This window comes from Astatotilapia calliptera, chromosome 14 (genome assembly GCF_964374335.1).
Source record: "Astatotilapia calliptera chromosome 14, fAstCal68.1, whole genome shotgun sequence".
In the NCBI taxonomy this organism is placed as follows: domain Eukaryota; kingdom Metazoa; phylum Chordata; class Actinopteri; order Cichliformes; family Cichlidae; genus Astatotilapia; species Astatotilapia calliptera.
Window position 1 is genome coordinate 29,012,692 of NC_137435.1, and position 27,768 is coordinate 29,040,459.

Consider the following 27,768-nt stretch of genomic DNA (forward strand, 5'->3'; position numbering starts at 1 on the left):
GTGGAGCATTGATCAGTCGTCCATTGTGGCATCAATGTGATCACACCTTGTTTTGTTGTAAAGGGTGGCAGGGCTTGGCTTCCTTTTGGTAGTGGAGCATTGATCAGTCGTCCATTGTGGCATCAATGTGATCACACCTTGTTTTGTTGTAAAGGGTGGCAGGGCTTGGCTTCCTTTTGGTAGTGGAGCATTGATCAGGAAGCCAAGCCCTATATATATGATACAATCTCACTACACTTAGCCTAATCCTTCATTGCCCTGAAGAATTCTGTGGTGTACGGACCTCCTCTCCAAGGAAAGAAAATGCAGAGAAGACTCACCACTCAGCAGGCCTTGGAAATGATCCTGAGGGAAGTCGACCCTTGTGACTCGGATGGAGAAGACCTACAAGTTCAGCCGGATTCGGACTCAGAGCTGTCTGATCAGTCTTCTGGTTAGTTGCATTTCATGTTATTTCCTATTTCATTTCAAATAAGTAAGTGGATGTAGTTTGTAAGTAAGATATTTCAGACATTATTCTGATACAGAGGAGGAGATACTGGACCTTCCCATTGCTCACAATTTGAATTTGTTCACACTGCAGATGAGGAGACTGCTTCTGCACCTAAAAAGAGAGCTTGTTTGGGGACTGAGACAGCGAAAGATGGCACAGTGTGGCGTGAAGAACAGGTGGGGACCTGTCTCCCTTTCACCCCAATAGAAGCGTACGCTGCAGATGGAGAGCCAACGGCTAAGGCCAGGAGAAATATCACGAGTCGCCTTCGGAGCTTCCTGTGTTTCATCACTCTTGACATGCTTCGTAGCATTCAAGAATGGACTGTTCAACATGCACAGCAAACGGAGCATGTTCATTGGTTCATGGACCTCCCTGAACTAATGGCATTTATTGCAATTGTCATCTTGCGGGGGGTTACCAGGGTTCCATCTCTAAATGACTGCTGGTCAGCAAACCTGGGAAACCCACAGATAATTGGAACTATGGCACGAAACCGCTTCAAAGAAATCATGCAACACCTACGCTTTGATGACAAGTCCACCCGCAGTGATCGAGCAAAGACTGATAAGTTCGCTGCAATTTCCAGTTTGTGGGGATCATTTGTCACCAACTGCATCACGTGCTACAACCCTGGTCTACATATCACCGTTGATGAACAGCTTTTCCCATCAAAGACTCGGTGCAGTTTCCTGCAGTATATTGCAAGTAAGCCGGACAAGTTTGGGATCAAGTTTTGGGTGGCTTGCGACCTAAAATCCAAGTACATTTGCAATGTCTTCCCATATCTTGGCAAGGACCCCAGTCGTCCCACTGGGGAGAGACTTTCTGAAAATGTAGTAATGAGGCTGATGGAACCATTCCTAGACAAGGGCAGAAATGTTACCACGGACAATTTTTTCACATCGCTTTCACTTGCGCAAAAACTTCTTAGACGGAAAACCACCATCCTCGGCACAGTCAACAAGATTCGCAGGGAAATTCCTCAATCCACTAGACAGACAGATCGCAATGAATTCACCACTCAGGTATGTTGCAGGTCTTTTCTGGTTCTATGTTTATGTGTTTCATTGTGTGTAAAAGTGCTATGGAAATAACAATTTATCTTATTTCTTAGGTGTTTTCAACCTCTGCTGCCACGCTGACGGCGTATGCGGCCAAACGGAAGAAGACAGTCTATATTCTTAGCAGCATGCACGGCGTGGTTCAGACTGATAACACTACCAAAAGGAAGCCAAACACTGTCACCCTTTACAACAAAACAAAGTGTGGCGTGGATGTGATGGACCAGATGGTTCGGGAGTACACTGTCCGCAGAGGAACACGGCGCTGGCCAGTTGCCGTGTTTTATAACATGATTGACATGGCAGCACTGAATGCACATGTGCTGTATCAAGCATGCTCCGGGACGAAGGAAAGACGGGTGGACTTCCTGGTGGAGCTTGCAAGGGAGTTAGCTCACTCTCATGTAGCTGCGAAGAAGGCAAGAAAAGAACAGTTGCCTTTGACACAACCCTCCACACCGAGCCCTGGAAAAAGAGCCATGTGTCAGGTCAAACACAATTGCAAGAACAATCATGCCACTGTGCGATGTGTTCACTGCAACAGATACACATGTGGTAAATGCAGACTACAGATACCATGGCAGTGCCAGGATTGTGAGTGATTGCTGAAAATGTTGAAATGTACTCACTCACTTTTTATAATTATTTGTAAATATGTGTACAAATGGTTGATTTTTTGTACTGTTTTTATCAATAAATCTCAGCAACAAAGGACATACACCCATGTGTGTTGATTTCTCCCTAAGATGGCAAACTGAAACACTCCAAGTTGGTGACTTTTGGAGATTTGTTTCCCTGGATGATTGAGAATGCATCAAGATGAAACAAAAGGAAGCTCACCGCTTTTAGCAGCTCCCCCACCCCCTCATCCACACACCCCCACTCCCCTCCCTCCAGAATTCCCAGGTAACAACCCAATTTACATATGAATGACTAGCCAATTTAGCTTCCACTTGCCTGAAGCTAAAGCTTAGCTAAAAGCCTACCAGCCATTTGGCTGCTCTCCGGGTTTTAAAGGTAGAAAAGCCAAATGGCTGGGCTCTGGGCCTTCCTAGTGTTAACCACAACATGAAACATTACAGGCTATTTAGAGCAGCACGTTGTTTCGAGAAGTATTTCCCAACAAGTTCAGGAAGGCACATTTTACGAAAGAAGTCTTGTGCTTTCTTTAAGCGCGGTTTCCAGAAATCCACAGCAGGGAAGACGCGAGTCACAGCAAGGTCTCTCTGTGTCCACACAACGAGGCCACAGTGGCTGGCGCCCGTAACAAAGACTCAGCGTCTCTGTTGTGTAAACACGCCAGTGATTGGGGTAATGTGGGTGACTGTGTAGTGTAGTTGGTGTAATAGTTTTCGACTCCACACAGTCACTGCTTTGCTGTGCTTCTGCAGCGTATCCAGTAATGGTGACAAATCCTCCAGCGTTGCAATAGGAAGCTGCTCTTAAGCGCAGAAAGAATTGTTTCCAGGGATTTCTATTTGTATCCAGCTTGGCGTGCAGGATCCTTTGTGTAATCTATGCTTACATATGTATTTTACACACAGACAATGTGAAAAATACAACACATTGCTATGGATTGATGCTGAAAGTGCTAATTGCACTAAAAAATTTAGCTGAAAAAAATAACACCAACTAAATAGATAAGCATGTCTGTTAACAAAAACCCCCAAACGCTTTACCCAACTGGGGTTTTTCAACTACCTCACTGACAGAATGAGCCCAGGTATTGCCAGTGCCACTGATGGAAATGAGCCACAGCAGCTCTTCAGCACCTACAAATGAGACCTGCCCACACCAACAAGCAAGAAGGGAGACCAGGTGGCGAGCATCGCCACACTTTCCAATCCAATAAACTACCATTGCAGTTAGTAGTAAGTGGTTGATTAGTGCAGCAACAACAAAAACACACTGAATGTCATTTTAAAATACACAAAATGTTTTATTTTACATTCTATCGAAGTTCCTGCTGGAAAGTGCTGTACTGTACAAGATGCTTCCCTCACCGCAAACTCAGGTTTACTGCTGGATAAATTTTATTTCCACATTAGTCAACTCAACAACCAAGACAGAGCACAATAGAGACAATAAGGGGGTGGCTGTAGCTCAGGCGGTAGAGCAGGTCATCTGCTGATCGGAAGATTGGTGGTTCGATTCCTGGCTTCCCCCAGTCTGCATGCCAAATATCCTTGGGCAAGATATTAACCCCAAATTGCTCTCCGATGCATCCATCGGAGTATGAATGTGTGTGAATGTTACTTAGAAAGCACCTAGAACAATGTGCTTGTGCGAATGGGTGTGAATGGGTGAATGCACAAGTTGTGTAAAGCGCTTTGAGTGCTCAGAAGAGTAGAAAAGCGCTATATAAGAACCAGTCCATTTACCAATATGTGCACTGGTCTAATGATGTTTATGGCTCCCAAAGTATCGAGTATTGAGGTCTATTGCACTGTTGACTATTTACAAAAGTATTGCACAAAAGGTATTGCACAGTGAGGTGAAGAGGCACTACAGCTTAGTTGTTCCCCCCTCCTTTGTCCTCCTGTTTCCCCTCCCTCTCCCCTCCAGAGAGGAGTTAAACAGTCTGATGGCGTGTGGGACAAAGGAGTTTTTAAGTCTGTTAGTTCTTGTCTTGGGGAGAAGCAACCTGTCACTGAACAGACTCTTCTGGTTGTTAATGGCCGTGTGCAGAGGATGCCTGGCATTGTCCATAATGTCCATCAGTTTCTTTAGTGTCCTTTTCTCTGCCACTGTCACCAGGGTGTCCAGCTTCATGCCGACCACAGAGCTAGCCTTCCTGATCAGTTTTTCCAGCCTGGATGAGTCCTTCTTTGCTGTGCTGCTCCCCCAGCACACCACAGCATAGCACTTTAAGAATCTAAAAGATAACAAAATCTGATAGGTAAAAATAACATTTTGAACCAACTAGGTGGTTCCCAAAAATCTGGCGTGCTGTGAGTCCTTAAAAAAATTGAGGAAACCGGAAAAGTAGCAGGACTAAATAACTCTGTACAGCAGATGAACTGTATCTGGAAATCATGTCCTTAAGATGTAGAAAAATATAAAGAAAAGCAAAGACTTGAAGTACCTGAGAGATGCACTGGCCCTTTAATGGATCCATCTGCTGTTTGCTGAAGCCTCATCAGAAACGGTCTCAGTGGAAGGCTGTCAGGAAGCCATTTTTAGTGAAGAGAAACAGGGAGAAAAGGCTGAGGTATGGTAAATTACACGAGAACTGGACTATATCAGTGGCAACAGGTCTTACAGCATTATGAATTCATATTTGACATTTTTGGTTCAAATAATTGTTGATATGACTCCAACAGAGGGTGTTTACATCCATCTGTAAAACACGATGAAGGCTCTGCCAGTGGTGTTGGGAATCTTGAGAAAGCTGATGGAAATATGAACCAGATATTAAGATTTTCATTAATCATGCAGTCCCAGCTGAAAAGCATCTAGTTGGAAAAGGCATATTTTTATTCATTACGACAATGATCCCAAACACACGGTGAATGCAGTAAACGTATACCTAGATCAGTCATGGATTGGCCTCCCCAGAGCCCAGACCTCAACATTTATTAAAGCAGTGTGTTCCGGAAAGAGAGAGTCCAGGCTATGTTCGATAGTAAAGGTGGCCATACCAAATATTGACTTTCAAGTACATTTTTGCCTTATGTACTGTATTTCCATTTATGTTTGCACGTTTCAGTGAATTGCTCTGCCTATTTCCCATTTTCCCAGCAGAATATAACGAAATGAGGATGCCTCAAGACTTTTGCAATATTGTATCAGAAGGAGAAAAAAGGTGACAAATGTCCCAGTTCTTCGTGGTTAATCTTGTTAATGTTGCCTTCTGTTTTCTAATGGTTTCCTGCCAAAAACCCTAAAAAAGTGTTCTCCAACCTCGTGAATTGAAAACACTGGATTTGTTATAGAATAACTTCTAATTAGCTATTATTTCACAGAGGAAATAAGATAATCGATAAAAGAAAAAAAGACGTGAAAAGGAGACAATAAAAGAAGCCCCTTCCTTTCCCACATGTGCTAAACTTAGAGCCAAAGCCTCACCCTGCCGCTTTCCGCTTCATTAGAGCTGTTTAAACAAAACAAGTTTAAAATAGGGTTTCTATCTGAAACAGCACATGCAGTTAAAAGGCCAATGTGGAAAATAAATCCTTGTGATTATAGTTGAACAGGAAGCAGCACTTGCTCTGCCTTTCAGCCCCATTGAACAAGACGTCAGCAGCTCTATGGAGGTAGTTTAGTCTTTTTTACAAATTCAAAATTAAATATGCGAGCACTCAAAAATTAAGGTTCACTGAGAAATGTCCTCATTTTTTAAAAAGAAAGGCATATTCCTTGTTATTTAATACAACATTCAATTGATCAGAAATGTTAGAAATCATGGTAAATGGGCTCATCAATACAAAATCATGATTGTCTTTTTAATTGTATAACTTTGTAGACTACTTTTCCCAAACCATCACTCTAGTGCTCCACTGGCACCTCGTATTACTTAATGCAAGTAGTTTACAGGTGTTGTGTCGTGTCTTTCTACAGATGTAGAAAGGTCAGCTACTCAAGAGACCTTCCCCAAATCTCCCTCATCTTCATCTTCGTCAACGAGGCTCTGTCGGTGATCCTGCGCTCAGTCCACTCAGCTGTCAATCACACACTTGCTCAAGGAGGTCATCCTGGTGGACGACAACAGCGATGACGGTCAGTATAGATTAAATATTTTCTTCAGCTAATACCAAATAAGAAGAGTGGCTTTTTCGCCCTCTGATTAGAAGATGGTTTATAGTGAGTGAAACACAGAATTTCCATCTAAAATCCACTGAGTCATCAGCAGGATTTCTACTGAAAGCAACAAAATACACATCAAATTGTCATTCAGCATCCCAGAAATAATTATCTTATACAATAAGTGTCATGTAACCTGAATATAATTATATAATTAAGTTTTATATTATTATAAAACTGAAACTAGTGAATAACCTTTGCACTGTCCTCTTCCTGCTGTGACAAAACAAATTTCCCACGTGTGGGACTAATAAAGGTTATCTTATCTTATCTTATCTTATCTTATCTTATCTTATCTTATCTTATCTTATCTTATCTTATCTTATCTTATCTTATCTTAAAAAGGTGGCGCGGTCGTTGATGCTCAGGAAGCAGTAGACCCCCGTTGGTGTTGTTTAGAGTGAGTTGGAGCTTAAAACAGCACCGCAGGGAGCTGAGTGAGAACTTTTATGTCATCTCTCTATTTGCATGTGTGCTTCTGTATTTCTTTATTTATCAACTGTGTTGTTGTGGTGATGAATTTGTATGTTTTTTATGTTTGTTTTCAGCTTTTGATAGTGTAGCAGTGACAATAGTTGGCATACATTAGTGGTTATTTAGGATAGGATGAGCTAATAAGCCATCATGTCTTTGTATTTTGCTAGGAAAATGGGAAATAGATGCAGCAGTTTACTGAAACTTGCAAACATAAGATGCCAGATGCATCTCTCAGGTTGTGTGTCAGTTTTGTGTTATTTCTTAAGGACACAACTTTCAAATTCTGTTCGTCTGCTGTAGATGTTTTTATTTAAGCTGCCAGTTCTTTTGTCCTCTACTTGTTTAGTTTCTTGACATATGTCAAGTTTTTGGCTAATAGCTCTTTGGTAATCACCTTGCTGGTGTGTTATCGTTGTCATTTTTTGTGCAGGAAACAAATTGTGTATTTGTGACAAGCTGCTGGTAATGTGCCAGTAACGAATTTGTCCCTTGAGTTAGGTGCCTTTATTATGTGTGAATGATTCATAGGAACAAACAAATAAAGGACTGCACTGAAAATTATAATAAAATGATGTCCAAAGAAAAATTTGAAGGAGCTTCAGAAAGCCTGAAGAACGTGAAATAAATTACAGAATTAAAAGACAGTTCGGTTCCTTGGAAGCAAAATGTAAAGACAAAATGTTCACACATGGCTCTATGCAACTAAATAAGAGCTTTAGGATTGTCTGAAAGTATTTGTTTGGGTTTTTGCTCGTAATTATCTGCTCCACTCTATGTTCACCTGTTCCTTATTACCCGGCTGCTCTAAAGTGATTTCTGCCAATCTTTGTCAGCTCATCTGTGAGCTTGTTTCACTCATGCGCTCTGCAACAGTCCCTCATGTTATTCTCTGCTTCACAGGTTTTTTACTCATTTTCCACCCCTTGGGCTTTGTTCTCCCAATATCAGCTTTATTTAAATAAGCTTTCTTTATGGTGGTTTTGCTGATTTTCTGTATTCATTTGGAAAAGCTTACAAACCTAACACAAATAATTGGGGTATAACCCTCAATCTCATTGGGCCTGTTTGAGTGCACATATGTCAATGAACTTAAAAAGGGCTAGTATGTGCACTTTGCTAAAGAAATGCTTTGATTATATATATATATACAGTGAGTATATTTTCATAGGTACAGTGGGGCAAAAAAGTATTTAGTCAACCACCGATTGTGCAAGTTCCCCCACCTAAAATGATGACAGAGGTCAGTAATTTGCACCAGAGGTACACTTCAACTGTGAGAGACAGAATGTGAAAAAAAAATCCATGAATTCACATGGTTGGATTTGTAAAGAATTTATTCGTAAATCAGGGTGGAAAATAAGTATTTGCTTGGTGTGCAAAAATCAACTGTGGGAGCAATCATCAGAAAATGGAAGACATACAAGACCACTGATAATCTCCCTCGATCTGGGGCTCCACGCAAGATCTCATCCCGTGGGGTCAAAATGATCATGAGAACGGTGAGCAAAGATCCCAGAACCACACGGGGGGACCTGGTGAATGACCTGCAGAGAGCTGGGACCAAAGTAACAAAGGTCACCATCAGTAACACACTACAACGGCAGGGAATCAAATCCCGCAGTGCCAGACGTGTTCCGCTGCTGAAGCCAGTGCATGTCCAGGCCCGTCTGAAGTTTGCCAGAGAGCACATGGATGATACAGCAGAGGATTGGGAGAATGTCATGTGGTCAGATGAAACCAAAGTAGAACTTTTTGGTATAAACTCAACTCGTTGTGTTTGGAGGAAGAAGAATACTGAGTTGCATCCCAAGAACACCATACCTACTGTGAAGCATGGGGGTGGAAACATCATGCTATGGGGCTGTTTTTCTGCCAAGGGGACAGGACGACTGATCCGTGTTAAGGACAGAATGAGAGATTTTGAGCCAAAACCTCCTTCCATCAGTGAGAACTTTGAAGATGAAACGAGGCTGGGTCTTCCAACATGACAATGATCCAAAACACACCACCCGGGCAACAAAGGAGTGGCTCCGTAAGAAGCATTTGAAAGTCCTGGAGTGGCCTAGCCAGTCTCCAGACCTCAACCCCATAGAAAATCTGTGGCGGGAGTTGAAAGTCCGTGTTGCTCGGCGACAGCCCCAAAACATCACTGCTCTCGAGAAGATCTGCATGGAGGAATGGGCCAAAATACCAGCTACTGTGTGTGCAAACCTGGTAAAGACCTATAGTAAACGTTTGACCTCTGTTATTGCCAACAAAGGTTATGTTACAAAGTATTGAGTTGTATTTTTGTTATTGACCAAATACTTATTATGTAGTGTGAAGCGCTTTGGGGTCCTTAGGGACTAGAAAAGCGCTATACAAATGCAGGCCATTTACCATTTAGTGCTTAGTGGGTTGCCCTTTGTGTTCTTATCATGTTGTTTCACACAACCAATACTAAGGCTTGATGTGAGGTTTATAAAGGAGTGCAGGCTGCCAGTGAGAGAAGTGAGACAAAAGAGTTGTCATACTGGGAATGGTTGCTTAAGCTCACTCTGCTGTCCTTTCATATTTATCGACATGAATTCCAATTATTGTGATTGCATGAAAATAATTATGCAAGCTAGGCATAATGTGTCAGGCTTTGATTGTTGCTGCCAGAGGGGACTCTGGAACAGCATTTTTCTTTTTTTCCTCCTTTCTTCAGTAAAGAGGGCTGCAATGGATCTGATGTTAGAGAAGCTAAGAAAAAAATACAAGCACTTTCTTTAGCATGTAGGGATTCTTCTTAAACTCGCCAACTTAGCTGCAATGGTGATATATTCTTTTCAGGCTTTATTAGTCCTGACATCAGATCAAATACTGGAAAACTCCAGCTGGCAGACTGTTCAAGGATAGATGTGCAGATTATAAGCTAAACTGCAGATTCAAAGATCAACTAAAGATCAGTCTTTATAAGCATTTCTGACTTGTTTTGTTTGATGTGTTATCTTCATTTTCTGAACTGTAGAGCAACTGAAAGGTCCACTGGAGGAGTATGTGAACAAACGCTATCCCGGCCTGGTGAAGATTGTAAGGAACCAAAAGAGAGAGGGATTGATCAGGGCCAGGATCGAGGGTTGGAAGGTAGCCACTGCTGAGGTGACAGGATTTTTTGATGCCCATGTGGAGTTCACCCCATCATGGTGAGTGGGTCCTATCATCTAGCGGGAAGCACGGTGTTATTAACAGTCAGGAGTGAATTTTTGGTATTTGGAAAAAGGCTTATTTTAGTGTAAATTAAAGTGAAACACAGCATTCAAAAACAAAAATGACATGTACTCAAAATTAAATCTGGAAAAAAACATATCTTTGCCAAATGTATGAACATTGGAATAACTTATAGAGAGATACTCCCATACGGTTTATGACAAAATTTAATCCAAAGTGATTGATGGCCCTAATCATGACCTTTTGACCTCCCCCCCGGAAGCGAGTAATGACCGTGACGAATTGCATCCGGAGAAGGGGGGGGGGCGGGAACCCCCCGACATCCGGAGAAGGGGGGGCGAACCCCGGAAGCGCGCCATCTGTCGCTAAGCGTGTCGAATTGCATCCTGAGAAGGGAGGGGGGGTAAACCTCCGGAAGCGCGCCATCTGTTGTTGGGAAAAAAAAAGAAAAAAGTTTTTAGAGGGAGGAGAATAAAAGCAGAGAGGAGGAGTTCACAATTTCTAAGCCTCAGACACACAAGATGGATTTCATTCTGCAGCCCAGCAGCTCTCCTGTGTCCGATGAGATCTGCTCTCCCAAAGAAGAAGGCTTTGAATATGCCATATTCAATTACAGCATATTTACTAAGGAAGGCCTCGATCCGGACCTTATGACACTTCCGGAAATACTCCGGAATTGTCTAGTCATTTTCAGACCTGATGCGTCATGTTCCATATACATGAGGGGAGGGGTTTGGTTCCTGAAGCACAGCGGTGATGCAGCAGCTGATTTTGTGCTGTATAGAGAGACAGAGCGGCAGCTAGTTTTCCGCAAACTCATAGTCTGAATTCTGTTTCAATATTATGACGATTTTCTCTGTATTTCTTAATGGGAATAAAGAGTGACTTCCTGTAGAGATTTCAATAGTATTTTATTTTCCTATAATACAGACGCAGTAAAAAAAAACCTTTAAGATGATCTGCCTAGCAACAAATTGCATTTTTAGGCTACACCATAGCTTGTGATGAAAAGAAGAACTTTCTATCCGCTTGTAACCTACAGGCTGCCTACCCCGTATGTGTAAAAATGAATAAATATCCCTTAGTGAATACTTTTCTTTGAATACTACTTTTCCTTTTGAGAATCCCTTTTACAAGGGACTGAAAAAACAAACCATAATTGCCGTGACAGGCGATCTTGTTTCACACACACACACACACACACACACACACACACACACACACACACACACACCGCGGGTCAAGGAGGAGTGAGATATCAGATATCAGTTTTTTCTCAATGCTTATAACCTATAACGCGCCCCCCAAAACAATATTATTATTATTAAAACATCTATAAGGTAGGTTTTGCGCAGCCTGCTCCTTGTCAGACCAAAGTTTTTTTCTTCATTACTTTTAGCTACTTTTACACTGGGTTTTCTCAATAGACAGAAAATGAAAATGAGGAGTCAACAGCCGATATTATCATTGCTTGTAACCCGGTAAATAATTTCGTACATCTCCCCATAAAATAAGCCTTAGTGGAAAAAAGCTCATATTCGAATAAGTTTATTCCCCTCTGTGGGAAAGAGTTTTTTTCTCAGAGTCAACCATGAGGCGAGTTTTGTCAACAGCAATTGTCCATTTGGTAAAACAAATATCCGCCTCTAAGTCGTATTTTACCGTTGCAGAATGTGGAAAACAGACAGCCCTCACAGGAGGCACCCAGGGGCCCACCTCACACACCATAGTTAAAATATTTAAATTTCAACTAAATTTGTAGTAATGATCGGATTTCCTCACTTATCTACACCACACTCCTTGATTTCTTATCGTTTCTTATCGTTCCTCTGTCCCTTAATAGAAACTATCCTCCCTTTCAGTTGTCTTTTGCACTTCCATATCGCAAAGCAGTTACTGTAGGTTATTTTCTGCTTATGCATTAATGTAATTAATTAACTTATTTATCCTTAAGTACGGTAATGACTTGAGTTCTAATGCTTTTTGTCTCTTGAGTTAGCCGTCAATGTGGGATTTTTTTACCCTTTTGTTCAGTTAAAGCTGCCTTTCATTCTTCAACGCAGCTTAAACTCTAATAGGTAAGCTTTCTTGTAATTTCTTAGTTCTGCAGGCTTCTTGAAAGACATCCGAGACTCTTCTTTGGATGCTGGATGCCTTTTGTTTTGTTTTCTGTCAAGATGATCCCACACTGCTTCGATTATCTTGAGGTTCGAACCCTGGAGAGATCAATCCATGACTGATGCGTTGTTTCATCCAGGCATACTTTGACTACAATGGCAGTATGTTTGCGATCATTGTCGTACTGAAAGTTGCTGCCAATCAGACATTACTTGGTATTACATGGTCGATCAAAATCTGGTGGAACTTTTCTACATTCATAATTTGATTAATTTGGATAAGAGCTCCAACAACACTGGCTGAAATCCAGCCTCAAAGCACGGTAGAGTATCCACGCTGTGTTAAAGACGGCTATAGACATTCACTGTTGTATCTCTCTTCGGACCTCTTCCATGCATATTTCAAATTTGGATTCATTACTCCATAAGACATATTACAGCTGATTTCTTTTTCCAGTCAATTTCTTGTGTAATTTGGCACACCTCAGCCTTATTTTTCTCTGTTCTCCTTCCTTAAGAATGGCTTATTAACAGCCACCCTTCCAACTCAGATAACTTTTGATGAAATGTTTACAGCACTTGAGTTACTCGCCACGGCCATCCTAAATGCTAAGAACACTAAACTTTAATTCTAAATTACGTTAACCAGAAAAAACAAGCCAAAGTCGAGATGTTGCTGAGCTGACCTGTGCTATGCTATGCCTTCTAAAGCACGTATAATGTAAACAGAACTGGTCTTTGCACAGAAGCCTGTGGAGCTTCATAATTAACCTCAGTGTGTGAAGAGCACTCTCCATTTAATAATAGCTGTAATAAAATGTTATGGCCGACGGTGTTAAACGCTGCACTTGGGTCTAGCAGGGAAGATTTCAACTTTTCAATACGAATGAAGGCTGAAAACTGATTAGATTAATGTCTGATGATCTTTTCTGTGCTTCTTCAAGTTTGTAACACCAAACATATTAAAGGATGATGTAAGGCTCACAGGAAGAGTTTAATTAGACACACATTTACTATTTTCTTTATACTCTTTCTTTCTTGACATGTTTAATATGATTACTATCAGAGGAGAAAATGACCCTTGTGTAGTTTAAAAAAGTTTTATTTAATCAAACTGTAATGTTGTTGAACTCTGACGGACGTGTCTTTTAATCTTGTCAACAAATCCTTAATCATCTAAATCTGCCATTTATCATCTAGTAAAATGTTCCCTCTGCTTCTGCTGCACATCTCCCCGGACACTCTCCGCTTCACCTGTCCTGTGCAGGTGGTCCAACCCCTGCCTGCCTCCTTAAACTGGGGTGTTTAAATCTCTTTACCTCTGTTGTGAACTTCACACAAAGTTTGTGGTAACAAAATCAAACTGACGAGGATCTCGTTTGAAAAACACACACTCACGAGACAAAATAAAAACAGACTGCTCAAAGCAAAAGCAGAGCCCTCACAGCTGGTAGTACAAAACACAGCGACAACATGCGTATTAGATACCCTCAGTGCCAGAAGCATAAATATGAAAAAATGTGATCACCAAGAGTATCCTAACAACGGCGTTGAGGTGGGTGTTACAGTAAAAAAAAAAAGTAGCCAAATTTTCATCTGAAAATGTTGAATTTTAGTAAAAACAATGCTCTGTAGTTTGATACTGTCGTTACAGACTAAGCAGATGTTTAAAGCCTTCGGACGCTCATTTGAAACGCACTCATTCTCCTTATCAGCTGGAAACATTAAAGCCGTAAAATGACTTTTTCAAACGGATAAAAACTATTGAACAACAGCAATGTTGAGCCTGTTCCAAAATTTGGATGTACATGTGTTGAAGGTGTGGGTCTTGTTGAATTATTAAACATACATTCTTTAATTTTTCGAGCCACAAAAACAACAACTTTTAATTTTCTTCTGCTTGAGTATCGGCCTCGGGTAGCTCTACTTATCATTGCTCAGTCAGTTGTCTGTTTGTGCTACTTTTTTAAGGAGCAGCGTATTATTGGTAAGGGTGACTTTATGTGTTTAGCTACTTAAGTGGAAGTACTGTGGATAGTTTTACCTTACATACATAGATCTACCAATACAGCTTCTGAGGTAACTGTTTACAAAATGTTATAATCTATTCAAAGGTTCTTTGCAATTTTACATTGATAAACATTATCCTTAACACATTTGGCCCACATAAAGTACTATGGCCATCACACTGTCATTTAGAATTGTTTAAATAACTCCTGTCTTAAGTCCTTCCATCAAAAAAAAAAAAAAAAAAAAAAAACATGGTTCACTTTTACATCACAAAATGTTAGAAATATAAGTCGTTCATAACAAACTGAAAGGTTGGGAGTTTAAAAATCCAAACCGATGGAAGAATCAGAATCAGAATACTTTATTGATCCCTGGGGGAAATTATTTTTTGTTACAGTGCTCCATTATAAACCAACATTAAGACAAGACAGACAATACACTAACTAAGAATAGTACAATATATACATATATATACATACATACATACATACATACATAAGTCACTCATAAATAAATAGCTGGAAAAGAAACATGTGTAGCTGTAGCAGCAAACAGTGTGTTAAGTGGATGCGTTGTACAGGGAGATGGCCACAGGCAGGAAAGATTTCCTGTGTCGTTCAGTGGTGCTTTTCGGTAATCTCAGTCTCTCACTGAACGTGCTCCTGTGACTGACCAGCATGTCATGGAGTGGGTGGGAGGTGTTATCCAACATTGTCTTTATCTTGGACAGCATCCGCCTCTCCGACACCACCTTGAGGGTGTCCAGCTCCATCCCCACAACATTGCTGGCCTTACGGATCAGTTTATCGAGTCTGTTGGCATCTGCGACCCTCAGCCTGCTCCCCCAGCATGCAACAGCATAGAGGATCGCACTGGCCACAACAGACTCATAGAAAACTCATAGAAAATAGGAAGCAGAAGTAGAAGACTATAACGTCTCAGAGCACACGGTGTCTATTATTGTGTAGACATGTATAAATAAGAGCTTAATAAAGATGCTTAATTTCTTAAGAAATAAACAGGTGGAGTGATCTTTATCAAAAGTGGATGTTGCATCTGTGGCTAAACCACTGTACCCAAAAAAACTTTAAAAATCTACTGTGTGTGAGGCTGTGTAAGTAAAGCTTGCCCTTCACACCCGCGTGTAATAAACCATTTGTTGGGGGGTTGTGGATTTGGCACCTCAGCATTGTGAAAGTGGGGAAACATGTTTCTGGCTGTGCATAAGATTTCTGCTTACAACTTAGAATCTCAGTTCTAAATGAAATTCAGATGTTTTTTTTAAGTATGGCTAATGTATTATTTGACTTCTAAGACACACACACACACACACACACACACACACACACACACACACACACACACACACACACACACACAAGAACAACACAGAGAAGAAGAAGAGGGGGTCGTTTTACTACGCATCATAAAAACGCAATCATTCATAACATGGACAGTGAGAAGTAAAACTCGTCGTCTTACCACATGTTATATTCTGTAAACTTAAAATAATCCGCAGAAATTAGAGTTTAGTGTTTTAATTCATCTATTAAAAAACACGAGTCAACATTACTGAAGTGACGCTTTAACGATGCGTCTTATCATCGTGTTTATGATGATAAAACATGTTCTCTCGTTAGTAGATGTCTGCGCTGTCACTTGTCACGAAAATGTTCAGAGCCAGGGTTCCTCTTTAATTACCATTGATCGTTAATAGGGTCACAAAAGATTTGTCGCATTATCCCCATAAACAAAATGCTTTTATAGAAATCATTGTGATACAAATATTTAGATTCTTGATTCACAATGTGCACGAACTCAAAATCTTTAGAGGTTCATATTTACTGATACTGTCGTGACCTTCCTTCTGTGATTGGATTTTCACTTATTGTCGGCTTTACAGTCACATAAAATTCATTCCAATTTTTTGCCTTTGCTTCAATTAAGGTGTTTCTTTAAATCTACAGCAGCTCCCTTTTCAAAAGGTTTACTGACATAGTAAGGAAGTAGCTAGGGAACTCGGTAAGTATGAGCAACAACAGCTTAGGGACTGTTTCTACAATAAAGAGGAATTCATCATCATCTGCAGTTCATCAAAAAAAAAAAACAATTCAGCAGATCCTCAAAGTATGGATACAATCTGTTTTCAGCTGTAGAGGTACGCTTCACGTACTTATCAACATGCAGTTTAGAGGCTTGCATTAGAGTGCTTTGGTACTTGGACCTCTTTTATTTAGCACGGTTATACCGTTGTGTATTTAGCTATATAAATATGCTCAAGAGTCTATCGTATGTTTGTCATGCAATTAAAAATTCAAAAATATAATTTTTAAATCAGTAACTTTGCAAATTTAGCGCGGACCCTCACCCCTCCCTCCGGCTCCCACGGCCCCGCTGTCACCGTAAGACTCATACTCTTCCCCCCACGTATGCTGCTATTGATCGTTGTCAGTTGTCAGTAAACCTTTTGAAAAGGGAGCTGCTGTAGATTTAAAGAAACACCTTAATTGAAGCAAAGGCAAAAAATTGGAATGAATTTTATGTGACTGTAAAGCCGACAATAAGTGAAAATCCAAAAAACGCCTCCAATCCTAATGATCTCCCCCCCCCCCCCCTCTCCCTCTCTCTCTGTGTGTGTGTGTGTGTGTGTGTGTGTGTGTGTGTGTGTGTGTGTGTGTGTGTGTGTGTGTGTGTGTCCTCACAGAAGGAAGGTCACGACAGGAGCTTTTTTCAATCAGTTTTTACAAGAAGTGTAGCTCATACAATGGTATAAATGTATTATTTGCGATACTTTATAAATATGAACCTCTAAAGATTTTGAGTTCGTGCACATTGTGAATCAAGAATCTAAATATTTGTATCACAATGATTTCTATAAAAGCATTTTGTTTATGGGGATAATGCGACAAATCTTTTGTGACCCTATTAACGATCAATGGTAATTAAAGAGGAACCCTGGCTCTGAACATTTTCGTGACAAGTGACAGCGCAGACATCTACTAACGAGAGAACATGTTTTATCATCATAAACACGATGATAAGACGCATCGTTAAAGCGTCACTTCAGTAATGTTGACTCGTGTTTTTTAATAGATGAATTAAAACACTAAACTCTAATTTCTGCGGATTATTTTAAGTTTACAGAATATAACATGTGGTAAGACGACGAGTTTTACTTCTCACTGTCCATGTTATGAATGATTGCGTTTTTATGATGCGTAGTAAAACGACCCCCTCTTCTTCTTCTCTGTGTTGTTCTTGTGTGTGTGTGTGTGTGTGTGTGTGTGTGTGTGTGTGTGTGTGTGTGTCTTAGAAGTCAAATAATACATTAGCCATACTTAAAAAAAACATCTGAATTTCATTTAGAACTGAGATTCTAAGTTGTAAGCAGAAATCTTATGCACAGCCAGAAACATGTTTCCCCACTTTCACAATGCTGAGGTGCCAAATCCACAACCCCTCAACAAATGGTTTATTACACGCGGGTGTGAAGGGCAAGCTTTACTTACACAGCCTCACACACAGTAGATTTTTAAAGTTTTTTTGGGTACAGTGGTTTAGCCACAGATGCAACATCCACTTTTGATAAAGATCACTCCACCTGTTTATTTCTTAAGAAATTAAGCATCTTTATTAAGCTCTTATTTATACATGTCTACACAATAATAGACACCGTGTGCTCTGAGACGTTATAGTCTTCTACTTCTGCTTCCTATTTTCTATGAGTTTTCTATGAGTCTGTTGTGGCCAGTGCGATCCTCTATGCTGTTGCATGCTGGGGGAGCAGGCTGAGGGTCGCAGATGCCAACAGACTCGATAAACTGATCCGTAAGGCCAGCAATGTTGTGGGGATGGAGCTGGACACCCTCAAGGTGGTGTCGGAGAGGCGGATGCTGTCCAAGATAAAGACAATGTTGGATAACACCTCCCACCCACTCCATGACATGCTGGTCAGTCACAGGAGCACGTTCAGTGAGAGACTGAGATTACCGAAAAGCACCACTGAACGACACAGGAAATCTTTCCTGCCTGTGGCCATCTCCCTGTACAACGCATCCACTTAACACACTGTTTGCTGCTACAGCTACACATGTTTCTTTTCCAGCTATTTATTTATGAGTGACTTATGTATGTATGTATGTATGTATGTATATATATGTATATATTGTACTATTCTTAGTTAGTGTATTGTCTGTCTTGTCTTAATGTTGGTTTATAATGGAGCACTGTAACAAAAAATAATTTCCCCCAGGGATCAATAAAGTATTCTGATTCTGATTCTTCCATCGGTTTGGATTTTTAAACTCCCAACCTTTCAGTTTGTTATGAACGACTTATATTTCTAACATTTTGTGATGTAAAAGTGAACCATGTTTTTTTTTTTTTTTTTTTTTTTTTTGATGGAAGGACTTAAGACAGGAGTTATTTAAACAATTCTAAATGACAGTGTGATGGCCATAGTACTTTATGTGGGCCAAATGTGTTAAGGATAATGTTTATCAATGTAAAATTGCAAAGAACCTTTGAATAGATTATAACATTTTGTAAACAGTTACCTCAGAAGCTGTATTGGTAGATCTATGTATGTAAGGTAAAACTATCCACAGTACTTCCACTTAAGTAGCTAAACACATAAAGTCACCCTTACCAATAATACGCTGCTCCTTAAAAAAGTAGCACAAACAGACAACTGACTGAGCAATGATAAGTAGAGCTACCCGAGGCCGATACTCAAGCAGAAGAAAATTAAAAGTTGTTGTTTTTGTGGCTCGAAAAATTAAAGAATGTATGTTTAATAATTCAACAAGACCCACACCTTCAACACATGTACATCCAAATTTTGGAACAGGCTCAACATTGCTGTTGTTCAATAGTTTTTATCCGTTTGAAAAAGTCATTTTACGGCTTTAATGTTTCCAGCTGATAAGGAGAATGAGTGCGTTTCAAATGAGCGTCCGAAGGCTTTAAACATCTGCTTAGTCTGTAACGACAGTATCAAACTACAGAGCATTGTTTTTACTAAAATTCAACATTTTCAGATGAAAATTTGGCTACTTTTTTTTTTTACTGTAACACCCACCTCAACGCCGTTGTTAGGATACTCTTGGTGATCACATTTTTTCATATTTATGCTTCTGGCACTGAGGGTATCTAATACGCATGTTGTCGCTGTGTTTTGTACTACCAGCTGTGAGGGCTCTGCTTTTGCTTTGAGCAGTCTGTTTTTATTTTGTCTCGTGAGTGTGTGTTTTTCAAACGAGATCCTCGTCAGTTTGATTTTGTTACCACAAACTTTGTGTGAAGTTCACAACAGAGGTAAAGAGATTTAAACACCCCAGTTTAAGGAGGCAGGCAGGGGTTGGACCACCTGCACAGGACAGGTGAAGCGGAGAGTGTCCGGGGAGATGTGCAGCAGAAGCAGAGGGAACATTTTACTAGATGATAAATGGCAGATTTAGATGATTAAGGATTTGTTGACAAGATTAAAAGACACGTCCGTCAGAGTTCAACAACATTACAGTTTGATTAAATAAAACTTTTTTAAACTACACAAGGGTCATTTTCTCCTCTGATAGTAATCATATTAAACATGTCAAGAAAGAAAGAGTATAAAGAAAATAGTAAATGTGTGTCTAATTAAACTCTTCCTGTGAGCCTTACATCATCCTTTAATATGTTTGGTGTTACAAACTTGAAGAAGCACAGAAAAGATCATCAGACATTAATCTAATCAGTTTTCAGCCTTCATTCGTATTGAAAAGTTGAAATCTTCCCTGCTAGACCCAAGTGCAGCGTTTAACACCGTCGGCCATAACATTTTATTACAGCTATTATTAAATGGAGAGTGCTCTTCACACACTGAGGTTAATTATGAAGCTCCACAGGCTTCTGTGCAAAGACCAGTTCTGTTTACATTATACGTGCTTTAGAAGGCATAGCATAGCACAGGTCAGCTCAGCAACATCTCGACTTTGGCTTGTTTTTTCTGGTTAACGTAATTTAGAATTAAAGTTTAGTGTTCTTAGCATTTAGGATGGCCGTGGCGAGTAACTCAAGTGCTGTAAACATTTCATCAAAAGTTATCTGAGTTGGAAGGGTGGCTGTTAATAAGCCATTCTTAAGGAAGGAGAACAGAGAAAAATAAGGCTGAGGTGTGCCAAATTACACAAGAAATTGACTGGAAAAAGAAATCAGCTGTAATATGTCTTATGGAGTAATGAATCCAAATTTGAAATATGCATGGAAGAGGTCCGAAGAGAGATACAACAGTGAATGTCTATAGCCGTCTTTAACACAGCGTGGATACTCTACCGTGCTTTGAGGCTGGATTTCAGCCAGTGTTGTTGGAGCTCTTATCCAAATTAATCAAATTATGAATGTAGAAAAGTTCCACCAGATTTTGATCGACCATGTAATACCAAGTAATGTCTGATTGGCAGCAACTTTCAGTACGACAATGATCGCAAACATACTGCCATTGTAGTCAAAGTATGCCTGGATGAAACAACGCATCAGTCATGGATTGATCTCTCCAGGGTTCGAACCTCAAGATAATCGAAGCAGTGTGGGATCATCTTGACAGAAAACAAAACAAAAGGCATCCAGCATCCAAAGAAGAGTCTCGGATGTCTTTCAAGAAGCCTGCAGAACTAAGAAATTACAAGAAAGCTTACCTATTAGAGTTTAAGCTGCGTTGAAGAATGAAAGGCAGCTTTAACTGAACAAAAGGGTAAAAAAATCCCACATTGACGGCTAACTCAAGAGACAAAAAGCATTAGAACTCAAGTCATTACCGTACTTAAGGATAAATAAGTTAATTAATTACATTAATGCATAAGCAGAAAATAACCTACAGTAACTGCTTTGCGATATGGAAGTGCAAAAGACAACTGAAAGGGAGGATAGTTTCTATTAAGGGACAGAGGAACGATAAGAAACGATAAGAAATCAAGGAGTGTGGTGTAGATAAGTGAGGAAATCCGATCATTACTACAAATTTAGTTGAAATTTAAATATTTTAACTATGGTGTGTGAGGTGGGCCCCTGGGTGCCTCCTGTGAGGGCTGTCTGTTTTCCACATTCTGCAACGGTAAAATACGACTTAGAGGCGGATATTTGTTTTACCAAATGGACAATTGCTGTTGACAAAACTCGCCTCATGGTTGACTCTGAGAAAAAAACTCTTTCCCACAGAGGGGAATAAACTTATTCGAATATGAGCTTTTTTCCACTAAGGCTTATTTTATGGGGAGATGTACGAAATTATTTACCGGGTTACAAGCAATGATAATATCGGCTGTTGACTCCTCATTTTCATTTTCTGTCTATTGAGAAAACCCAGTGTAAAAGTAGCTAAAAGTAATGAAGAAAAAAACTTTGGTCTGACAAGGAGCAGGCTGCGCAAAACCTACCTTATAGATGTTTTAATAATAATAATATTGTTTTGGGGGGCGCGTTATAGGTTATAAGCATTGAGAAAAAACTGATATCTGATATCTCACTCCTCCTTGACCCGCGGTGTGTGTGTGTGTGTGTGTGTGTGTGTGTGTGTGTGTGTGTGTGTGTGTGTGTGTGTGTGTGTGTGTGTGTGTGTGAAACAAGATCGCCTGTCACGGCAATTATGGTTTGTTTTTTCAGTCCCTTGTAAAAGGGATTCTCAAAAGGAAAAGTAGTATTCAAAGAAAAGTATTCACTAAGGGATATTTATTCATTTTTACACATACGGGGTAGGCAGCCTGTAGGTTACAAGCGGATAGAAAGTTCTTCTTTTCATCACAAGCTATGGTGTAGCCTAAAAATGCAATTTGTTGCTAGGCAGATCATCTTAAAGGTTTTTTTTACTGCGTCTGTATTATAGGAAAATAAAATACTATTGAAATCTCTACAGGAAGTCACTCTTTATTCCCATTAAGAAATACAGAGAAAATCGTCATAATATTGAAACAGAATTCAGACTATGAGTTTGCGGAAAACTAGCTGCCGCTCTGTCTCTCTATACAGCACAAAATCAGCTGCTGCATCACCGCTGTGCTTCAGGAACCAAACCCCTCCCCTCATGTATATGGAACATGACGCATCAGGTCTGAAAATGACTAGACAATTCCGGAGTATTTCCGGAAGTGTCATAAGGTCCGGATCGAGGCCTTCCTTAGTAAATATGCTGTATTTGAATATGGCATATTCAAAGCCTTCTTCTTTGGGAGAGCAGATCTCATCGGACACAGGAGAGCTGCTGGGCTGCAGAATGAAATCCATCTTGTGTGTCTGAGGCTTAGAAATTGTGAACTCCTCCTCTCTGCTTTTATTCTCCTCCCTCTAAAAACTTTTTTCTTTTTTTTTCCCAACAACAGATGGCGCGCTTCCGGAGGTTTACCCCCCCTCCCTTCTCAGGATGCAATTCGACACGCTTAGCGACAGATGGCGCGCTTCCGGGGTTCGCCCCCCCTTCTCCGGATGTCGGGGGGTTCCCGCCCCCCCCTTCTCCGGATGCAATTCGTCACGGTCATTACTCGCTTCCGGGGGGGAGGGGCGAGGTCAAAAGGTCATGATTAGGGCCATCAATCACTTCGGATTAAATTTTGTCATAAACCGTATGGGAGTATCTCTCTACTTATTCATGATAACAACAATGACAATAATAGAGCTTTGGGTATCAGTGTTAAAAGAGTGCTACAAAGTGCAAAGAAACCATGGAAAGAGAAGACAAAGGATAGCTGAAGCTGCATAAAAGGAAGAGCCAAGCTATTTCACGCCTGAGAAGTTTTAAAATGAGACACTTGAGGCTGTGGGATCAGGTTGAACGGATTTTATTTAAAAAAAAACATCACAAGCACACATAAAACACACACCAAAACAGGACCCCTCTTGGAGAACTTGTCGTAAAAGTAAATTTTTAGTAACCATAAAAAATGAAGGTTTTGTACTAATTCAAAAAAGCTGAGCGCTTGGTGGTGAACTGAATCAAAGGCTAAATACTGTCAAGAAATTAGCATGCAATGAGGGACCTTATTAACCCCGCTAAGACAACTGCCACATCCTGTTGATGTCTTTTTGTGGATCTCATTTTCGAGCTCAGTGCATAACTTAAGGTATACCGTGCAGTTCTCTCACTGCCCCCTGCAGAGCTCAACTCGGCTGAATCAAACAGAATTAGTGATAAAACTGGGACGACACAAGGAACTTTCTATTTGACTGAAGTGGATGAAAAAAGTGGTGCTCTTAAAAGATGTTATAAACTTTGTTTCTGCACAAAGTAAAGTCAACTAAATGTGTGAGTGTGTGTGTGTTTGCACTTTTTTCAGGTCAGAACCAGTTCTAGCTAGAATAAAAGAAAACCACAAGAGGATTATCTTGCCGTCAATCGACAACATCAAGCACGATACCTTTGAGGTGGAGCGCTATGAGAACTCTGGCCATGGCTACAACTGGGAACTGTGGTGCATGTACATTAATCCACCCAAAGAGTGGTGGGAGGAGGGAGACATGTCTGCACCAATAAGGTATGCCAGCTTCTCCCATTTAAACGTGAACACAGATCTCACACTTCTGAGATGTATTTTTTTCCACTTCTTTAAGATTTTCAATAAAACTGCCACCAAGTTCTTTTTTTAGTTTTGGGGAAGATTAGGGGAAAACAAGAAAAAAAGCTCCTGATGGGAAACCAGACTTCATTAAAGCAATAAAAAAATTACAGCCTAAATTAGAGAGTGGTGAAAATAGGATTTTAATTATCTGATTATCACCCATATATTTGTGTTAAATTGGATTTCCTTCCATTCTTTAATTAAAAATAAGAATAAATTGCATGAGTATGCACAAAAATGTTTAGATTTACCCTCCACATAATAGGCTGAAATATAAAGTGTGAAACTTTGCATAGTGGAGATTTGGGTTGTAGAAAAGTACTCCAAAATAAACATCAGATAAAGCCACAAAAAAACACATTCTGGTGTTTGCAAACGCTCAGTGTCACATGATAGTGTGTTTTCCTGGCTGCAGGACGCCTGCCATGATTGGATGCTCCTTTGTGGCCAATCGGGACTACTTTGGAGAACTCGGTCTACTCGACTCAGGCATGGACGTCTACGGAGGGGAGAACATCGAACTAGGCATCAGGGTTTGTGTGTCACCCAGTTTCCTCTTGTTCCTGCTCCCTCTTTACCCCTGTAGGTTTTAAGTGGAGCAGTGGCCACCGTAGCGTGGCACCACTGATGAGGCCCCATTAAGAGTCCTGGAGGACCAGTCCTGTGTGAGCAGCTCACAGCAGGGCAATGGAGATAAATAGGTCACGTAGAGCAGAGCAGGAAGGTTGGAGTTTGTTTCTGTACATTTTGAGAGATTGGAGAGTCTTTTGTTTTTCTGCAAGGTTATTAGATTTTTCCTGAAAAAATAACGTCAAACATTTTCACAACCCGAGTGTGTTGGCTTTTATCCAGCAAGCTAAACAATCAAATATTTTTAGAAAGACAAAAACGGTTGCCTTGTCTTTGAGTTGACTTGGTCATAACTTGAATCTGAAATGGAAAGTTCTTATATCTTGTCATCAAAAATATCAAGATTCCCCCCAAAATTAAGTCTAGATAAGTAAACGTGTACAGATGCAATAAAACAGCTAAAATTCAGCTTCAACGCACCTATAAATATATTACAACTGCTGGAGATGAAGTATTAGCAAAGACATGAATCTAGCCCACAATGTCACATCTCAAGAACCACATTTCTTTCTGTTCCTCTTTTACTACAAAGCAGTGGGACACATATCCAGAGTTGCCCTGCGACAACAACATTTCTACATTTCACTACAACCCTTACAAGAGGATTGTTTGGATGTGTCCAGGGAGAAGGCCCTCATTCAGAGAAACTCTTTCATAACAAGCACTTGAATCAATGACTGTTTGGGTTTTAACAGGATTCTTGGGATAATGAATGTTAAGCGGTAGATATCAGCACCTCTATGGGGCAATTTTGCATGGTTGTTGTCCAACATCTTTTACATGAAATCATAGTACTGCTTATTTATCTTAGAGTGTGGCAGAGAGCAGTAAAATGTTTTTTTTTGGCATACCCTCTGTTGGTTAGCACCCGTGTCCTTGGGTAACAGAAACACATAGGTTATCTTTAAAACCTATGTGCCCATTTTCTGTTTGTAGTGCTCCTTATCTGTGGATGGAACATGTTTCATATTGTTCCCAGTGTGAAGAAAGACTGACGGACCTACTTTTTATCCAGTAGGAATGTTTGTCAGGAGTGAAATAGGTTGCATCTGTGCAATTGTTTGGCGACCTGTCAGTTTGAAGTTTCTGTTACGCTCACATCACTTTGACGTGGGTTCAGATAGCTTGGATATCCATGTCTTCATTATGTTCACAGCAGAAGGCTCGTGGGTTGGACACACTCAGCAGATACTTTATTAGATACACCTTGTCAGTATTAGGTTGGACACTCTTTTGCCTTCAGAGCTGTTTTAATTCTTCATGGCATAGATTCAACAAAGTACTGGAAACATTCCTCAAAGATTGATCGTGGCATGATGGCCTCATGCAGTTGATGCAGATTTGTCAGCTGTGCATTCACGATGGGAATCTCCCATTGCGTCATATACCAAAGGTGATCTATCTGATTGAGATCCCCTGACTGTGGAGACTTTCCTGTTAGCTCACAAGAGTAGCACCTGATATGGTCCTCTGCTGCTCTAGCCCAAATTCTTCAAGGTTCACGGTTCAAAGTAATGCAAAAGTGGTTTTTAAGAAGAAGTTATCTGTTTTACTGTTGCCTTCTTGTCAGCTCAAAGCAGTCTCTGGTCGGGTCTGGTATCAACAAGATATTTTCACCCAGAGAACTGTCTCTCATTGGATATTTCCTCTTTTTGGACCATCCCTTGGGATAACCCTAGAGATGGTAATACAGAAATATCCTAGTAGATCAGGAGTTTCCAAAATACTCAGACCAGTCCTTCTGTCAACAACAACCATGCCTAACGTGTCTTAAATCTTCTTTCTTTTCCATTTTGATGCTCAGTTCTTCTGTGAGTACCCTGCCGAGATCCACTTTCTGGGTAAATTATTCATTATGAGAGCAGTTAATCTCCTTTTGAAGCTTGTGGATGTGCACAACAATTCTACCTAACAGTGAGAGGTCAATTCAGGGTCCAGTGGTTTGATCTCACTCACAGTCCTGCATGAATGAATTCACAGCACCATGTCCTGTTCTCATCTGTTCTTCAAGGGGTTTTCCTCTGAAGCCTCTGTGTTTGTTTAAGGGCTGTGTTTTTCTGTGGCTGGGATAGTTCCTAATTGGTCAGTTGCTGGCTTTGCACATTTGTTCTCCAAACCTGCAGAGGATACCTCAGTCTTGACCTGCTGATTTTGATGGCTATCATTGTGAATGAAGTAAGGATTACAGCTAGGTCATTGGATTCCACCACTGATCAACTTAGAGATTGTAGCTACATGATGCCCTTATTTGGGCATGTCCATTTTTCCTGAGGTTGTGTAGAAGCTTTTGGAAAAAGGGATGAGTACCACTGGCTGTTTCCAGAGAGGATCCTGGGAGGAAGTTATCTTGTTCAGCTTCCTATTTCTTCAATAGCAAGTCTGCTAGGTCAAAAAGCTCTTTTTTAAAGTTTTGCATTAAGAGCTGTTTCAGTAGCTCTAGATGCACCATAACATTGTTCTAGCCATTCTGATATCATTTTCAGCTCAGCTGCTGGGTGGTTTGTATGAGGAGATAATTGATTCAACCTTCATGCTCTGAGGTTTCTTTTCTAAACCACTTCACAAGCAGGTGAAGCTCTTCTGCTGCAGTTAATTCTTAAACCTTTAGCACCAAAAATGAATGATGTCCAGTAGTTCTCCACTTTATCATTATACTTTCTTTGACCTCTGTTAATGAGAAGCAACAAAAGGAACGAATCTTGGTCAGGAAGAAGAAATACTCTTGTACACATTTAAGGCTATTCATCATCTCTCTCCTCCATATCTCTCTGATCTGGTTCAGATCACTGCCCCATCTCGATGTCTTAGATCTTCTTCTTCCCTTTCTCTCTCCGTCCCTTCCCCCCGTCTTGCCACCATGGGGAGCAGGGCTTTCAGCTGCTCTGCTCCACGACTCTGGAATTCCCTACCTCCTGATTTAAGAAATATCTCTTCCATCTCTCTCTTTAAGTCCCAACTCAAAACTCACTTGTTGTCTTATGCTTTTATGATTGTGTAAACTGCTTGCTTTTATGCTTCTTTTTTTATTCTGTTGTTGTGTAGCTCTTGGGGCTATGCTAGCATTCATGTCTTATTGTTCTGGCCCGCTGTCCTACATCAAAGCTGGGAAATAGCATGGTGAACTGTAGAAGATGTTTTGGCCACATCTTCAAGCATGACTTGTGCTTCTGACCGTCTCTTCTTGTTGATCTTTAATGACATGCCTGGAATCATCATGGTGTATTCGCTGACTGGGAGAGTGCTCTGGATGATACGTTGTCACAGCAAACAATATAAGTAAAAAAACATGCATTTATGTATGTATACTCACAGTTGGAGCTTAAAAGTTAACCCAGTGCTGAAGTGCCGAAAACCTCAGCTCCTCTTGATGCCCCTTAAGGTTGGCTAGAAAAAAATGA

The 27,768-nt window shown here is 40.5% G+C and overlaps 1 pseudogene across 1 annotated transcript in view; it reads left to right on the forward strand.

Moving 5' to 3' along the window:
• Positions 1–5,312: 5,312 nt before the first annotated feature.
• The window catches only part of LOC145419925 (polypeptide N-acetylgalactosaminyltransferase 17-like), a 29,735-nt pseudogene continuing 7,279 nt past the window's right edge, over positions 5,313–27,768 (forward strand). The window contains exons 1-5 of the transcript XR_013901186.1: positions 5,313–5,362; positions 6,118–6,276; positions 9,830–10,004; positions 23,459–23,656; positions 24,156–24,273. The product of XR_013901186.1 is annotated as a polypeptide N-acetylgalactosaminyltransferase 17-like (transcript). The remainder of the gene's footprint in view (positions 5,363–6,117; positions 6,277–9,829; positions 10,005–23,458; positions 23,657–24,155; positions 24,274–27,768) is intronic.